Raw genomic sequence first — 6000 nt, forward strand, 5'->3', positions numbered from 1 at the left:
ATGAATTAAATAATAGAAAGACAGTTGAAAAGGTTTTTGGAAGTTTCTCAACATGAATTTGTAGATTTTGTGTTTATGGATTTACTATACAGCAATAAAATTTTCATGAAATGCATGAAACTTACATTTATTCTGAAGATAGATCAGGTTGACAAATTTTAGTGAAGTGAGAGTTCATTATCTGAATAATCACATCTGTTTCTGACACTAGCATGCTACCTGCATTAATCAAATTTATTCTTCAGCATTCATTCATTCTTTTACTTGCAGTACAATGATAAAATTTTTTGATTGCCTTTAACTTGCACAGGCAATTTCTTTTCACATTGACTTTGCTTTCCATATTCACATAAGAAGTACACAAAAGTTTATAATAAACTTTTTGGGCTAACACTTTATATGTTTCATAACTCCTCTCATCCTTATTCTCACAATTTTCCTTCCATATCTTTTTTTTATGGATCTCTTACTTTTGCCTATTAATACTGTACTTTATGTGAAAACCCAATAAAAATTAAAATAGTTTAAAAAACTAAATGAATTAAATAGTAGAAAGACAGTTGAAAAGGTTTTTGGAAGTTTCTCAACATGAATTTGCAGGTTTCATGTTTATGGATTTATTATACAGCAATAAAATTTTCATGAAATGCATGAAACTTACATTTATTCTGAAGATATATCTTTATTTATTTATACAAAGGCACAGTTTATTATTATTATTCAGGCCCTCCATGATGAGTCAAAAGACACATCATGGGAGGTCCTTCCAAGAAAACACAGTCCATCATACCACTCCTTGAACTCATTGACCGTTCTTGCTCTCACCACTCTATCAGGCAATGCATTCCATTGTTCAACCACCCTCCATGCAAAGAAACCACTCCTTGCCCTCTTGTTCACAGCTTCCTTTCATAGCTTCCACTGATGGCCCTTGTCATCGATCCTTCCTACTGTTCCACTAAGCGAAAGAACTTCCTGGTGTCGTCAAAAAGAATACTGGGGAAAAAATGGTTCTTTTTTTATGGGAAATAGTAAAGAACTGGATTTTACTGGCAATGAAATTTATGTGGTTATCCGAACCCCATTGTAGGATGGCTTGGAGATCAGAGTTGATGGTGGCGGTGGTTGATGTTCTGTAGGTTGAGGTGAGTTGTGTAGGGTAAGGCTTATCAAATGCAAGCGAGGAGTGTAGTGTGCTGTCGTCTGCAAAACTGTGTATTGGGTTGGAGGTCAATTGCAGTAGGTCATTGATATATAGCAGGAAGAGGGTTGGTGAGAGGACAGAACCTTGTGGGACCCCAGCATTAATTGAGTGGTGAGAGGATAGGGAGCCATCCACCATCACACACACAGAGTGTGCGTCCGGACAGAAAGCTGGCAATCCAACTACAGAAGTCCTGGTCAGACCGAATGATAGTAGTTTGCCTAGTAGGCCTTTGTGCCAGACCCGGTCAAAGGCTTTGGAGATATCTAGTGCAACCACTTGAGATTCGCCAAACCTCTCAATAGCATTTGTCCAGAGATGGGTGACGTATGCGAGTAGATCTCCTGTTGATCGGCAGTGGCAGAAGCCATACTGGTGGTCATTTATTTGGTGAGTGTCTTCAAGATAAAGGTGAAGTAATGTCTTGAGTGAAAGAAATCGTAATTTTTTAGAAGCTGAGGATGCAATGGTTGTGATGTGTTTATACCAGGAGAGGCTGGATGTCAGGGTGATTCCAAGAAGAAATATCTCGTCTGGAAATTTCAGTGTTGTCAAAAATAATACTGGGAGAAAATGGTTCTTTTTTTTTTTTTTTTTTTTGTGAGATATAAGACAGAACTGGGTTTTACTAGCATTGAAACTAACGAAGTTATCTGAACTCCATTGGGGGATGGGTTGGAGATGAGAATTTAGGGCAGTGGTGGTTGGTGTTCTGTAGTTTGAGGCAAGTTGTGTACAGTAAGGTTTATCAAATGAAGGGGAGGAGTGCAACATGCTGTCATCTGCAAAACTGAAGTCAGTCACTGATATAGAGAAGGAAGAGGATTGGTGAGAGGACAGAACCTTGTGGAACCCGGCATTAGTTGAATGGTGAGAAGATAAAGAACCATCCACTATTACAGTGTGTGTGTATCCAGACAGAATGCTGGAAATCCAATTGCAGAAGTCCTGAGACAGACCAAATGATGGGAGTTTGCTTAGTACTATGCTCATGTGCATAACTCTCTCACTTTCACACACACACACACAGGAGTGCCCAAACTCCAGTCCAAGTGTGGCCTCAGACAGTTATCCCTGCATAACCTCCATAGCACAATCGGAAGTCATGACAGGAGGAATCGTTATATGGACATTATCAATCGAAGGTAAGTTTAGCCGATCTCATACAGAGGTAGCAGGGTTTTTTCCTCCCAGAAACTAGGGTTTTTCAACTCGCATAGACAAATTGGACCTTCAGAACACACACAATTTACAGGCAAAAATACTAGTTGTAGTGGTGGTGGTGGTGGGTAGTTAATAGCATTGATGTAGATGATTGGTAGTAGAGGTGGAGATGGAAAGTCATACAGTAGGTGTCCTCCCACGATGAGTCTTCGGACTCCTTGGAGGAGTTACGAATAATAATAACACTGACTTAGTCTTTCTCCAAGCACAACCTAGCAGAGGCAGCAGCAGGATCATTTGCCAGCTGATCAGAAATCTTCAAGAGATGCATTACCATCGTGTTCATTCCCATGCACCATCTGAGCAGATTTACCACTCTGCTCAGATGGTGTTTTGGAATTACAGCTAAAGTAACTAAGGCTATTAGGCTAGCATATATATTTGTTAACTGTGTGTACTTCTGGATTGTTTGCTTGTTTTACATAAACTAAAAAAAAAATATCCCGGAAAAAAATTCTTCCATTTCCATATGAGCCCAGCTGTCACCTGTAAAGTGAAAATCCCAAGAAAGGCCAGTAAAATTTGAACTGGTATTTCAAATTTTAATGACATATGCATGATATAATAGATTAGATATCCAATGTGGTAATATATTGGTGGGATTAGGCTAGAAGAAACTGATAAGGCTAGGGATCTTGGGGTGTTAATAGATAGGAAGGTGAAATTCAGGGTCATGTGGCAAAGATTCCAAATACAACTCAAAAAAATAATTGCAATGCTGAAACGAATGTTCACATTTAAAGATAAGGATGTTATTTTGCTCTTTACAAGGCCTTGATAAGACCCAACTTGGACTACTGTGTGCAGGTCTGGTCTCCTGGTTTCCGTTGTGATTCCGATATATCGGAGAGAGTGCAAAGGAGAGTTTTAAAAATAATATCAGGATTGTGGAATACTGATTATGAAGATAGATTGAGAATTGGTAGATTGCAGACACTAGCAAACAGGAGAAAGAGAGGTGATATGATTGAGACTTACAAACTTCTGAAAGGATCATACAGGATTTCAATTGTTAGAATTTTTCAATTTATGGAGGGTGAGGAAAGGACTAGAGGACATCCTTGGAAGCTAAGAATGAATGCTGCCAAGAAAGGGGTGAGGGCTAGATTTTTCTCTCAGAAGGTGGTGCATAATTGGAATGAATTGCCATTGGATGTTGATTGATGCCATTGAATGAGTGCAAGCAGTGTGAATGAATTCAAGAATAAGCATGTTAGCTGGTGTGTATACTATGTGGCCTCCCTCGATGAGTCTGACTCCCTGGAGGTGTCTCTTCATAATAATAATTGTGGCATCACTGATGTGCATGTATAAACCTAGAATCAAGACACATAAAACTTAGCATAAGTGCGAACATTAGGATAGCAAATCTAACTTCAGATTGGTCAACTGGTTAACAAGTGTGTAGTTATGAGTACATAATACAAGTGATGCCAGTCATGTGTAATTTTTTTATTTATTTCTTTATTTTTATTATTAAACCACTGTGAATGAAGTGCCTGTTCAGTAAGCCCTCACAAATTCAAACTACTCGTTCTTGTTAATTGGCTCCAGTACATCAGAAGAAAATGTGTATAAAAGGTCTTATGTTAAGTGATGGGGGGGCTACTTGAAATTATGATTAAAGGCCAGCATAATATGACCTAACCATTAAGACATTATAATGGAAAACACACATGCCTGCCATGAGTATTCTACAGGAAGAAACCCCTTCTACCTCAGTTGCTGATTTTCAAACTACTGGCTGACACAGCTAAAGCATACGTTCTTCTGGACAGTATTTTGACAGATAAAAAACTAGACTTTTCAGAACAAAAAGCCTGAACTCAGAAAAAAGAAATAAAAAACTACGTCCAAAGGCAAAGACAAATTACAATTCAATCAAAACAGGTGAGCACTGTTGTGAATACTGAGCGGTGTTATATACCTTTTTATCATGTAACAATATTAAAAACTTTACACAGCAGATAATTGCATATTTTCAAATTCTCTTTCTTTAGAGCCGTTCTACACGGTTTACAACAATAATTAAAATAAGTATAATTCTGCTTGAACAGAATCTTCCTGCATGAGAAAACAAACCTTACAACAGAATTAACAGACAGACATTGTGTTTCGATATAGCTTCTGTAATACATATGAAAACATACAAAACAATAAGTTCTCACTATACAGTTAAACGATATTCTTGATTGTAACAGATCCGTGTGCACCACGACGCTTCTGAGCTGCCCAACAACTGATACGTTTATTTGTCCATAAGTTACATCTAAGAATAATTAACTTACATACCGTTGCAAAATACATTCGGATAAGCAGACAAGATTTGATTACGTGAAATTGGTACACGTGTTAATTAATAATAGTTTTACTTTTAAAGAGTTGCATTTTGCCCACTGTTTAAAGCGCATTAGTCAGATAATGCAGCACCAACACACTGCTAGTTACTTACTAAACAAATCTCTTTCTTCTTGAGACATTATAAGGCCCACTTAAGGATTTGCAGTTGACTACCATGCATTATTTTTAAATTTTTATCGGTTTCTATCCATCCTTTACTATACATCAAAACATTCATTTCAATCCAAGTACGCGAACCACCAACCGGAAACACCTCCGTATTCTCGATACCAACACTACCGGTTTACGATCAGCTGATAGCTAAAACAAATACCTCGAATACTGAAATCGACCGGCTTCCTCAGAAGAAGATGGCAATTTGCCACGACTTTAAAAATTGGGGCTAAATAACCATGTTACAGACGACAGTTTGAAATGGCAGTGGATAAATCGAGAGAGTTGAATGAGTGATATATAGTATCATTATTAACAAAATAGCTACATAAAAAAGATGCTTAGAATACGAACACAGGTAGGCATTCTTCTAATGTCCACATCAGAAGAATAAAACACATACCTGAAGCTTTAAGTATGATATGAAGGCAAAATCGCATGACAAGAGGAAACTAGCTGCACAAAATATATTATATAATATATTTTTCTACCTAGAATATTATTCTACATATGCCGGCAAAGGTTGGTCGATTGGTAGAGCCTCTGCTACTAATGGCTCAGTTAAGTAAGTTTGAGCGCGGTAGTAGTTGGAAGGGTTACAATCGTTCGATGCTGTTGGCACACTCTCCCTCGGTGAGTCTTTGGACTCCCTGGAGGTGTTAAATTATAATAATAATATTATTAGTTGATGAAAGTTGGGAGTAGTGAGACGAAAAGTTGTAGAGAAGATGCCCTCCATCGATGAGTCTTTGGACTCCCTGGAGGTGTGATGTAATAATAATAATATACCCACGAAGTGTTATACACTGTTACAACGCTTCTGTGCTTTTCTGAGAAAAAAATTCTTTCCCTTGTTGCAAAAACTAGTCCTCAGCTGCAGATATGACTTCATTATCTGTGGTAAATTTTACTCCTTTCAAGTGTTTCTTCAACTTTGGGAACAGGAAACAGTAAGATGGAGCCAGGTCTGGCGAGTGAATAGTATCATCATTAACAAAAGGCTACATAAAAAAGATGCTGCAAATACGAACACAGGTAGAAACATGAGGACATCAGAA

At 37.8% G+C, this 6000-nt stretch overlaps 1 protein-coding gene across 1 annotated transcript in view; it reads right to left on the reverse strand.

The window, feature by feature from the left end:
- Positions 1-5019, reverse strand: part of LOC150097388 (protein phosphatase 1 regulatory subunit 21-like) — a 505584-nt gene extending 500565 nt beyond the window's left edge. The window contains exon 1 of the mRNA XM_090407251.1: positions 4881-5019. The gene's annotated coding sequence lies outside the window, so the exon portion shown is untranslated. The remainder of the gene's footprint in view (positions 1-4880) is intronic.
- Between the last annotated feature and the right edge of the window lie 981 nt (positions 5020-6000).

The sequence above is a fragment of the Typopeltis vanoorti genome, chromosome 17 (assembly GCF_054136105.1).
Source record: "Typopeltis vanoorti isolate ZY-2024b chromosome 17, IOZ_Tvanoo_1.0, whole genome shotgun sequence".
Taxonomy (NCBI): Eukaryota; Metazoa; Arthropoda; class Arachnida; order Uropygi; family Thelyphonidae; genus Typopeltis; species Typopeltis vanoorti.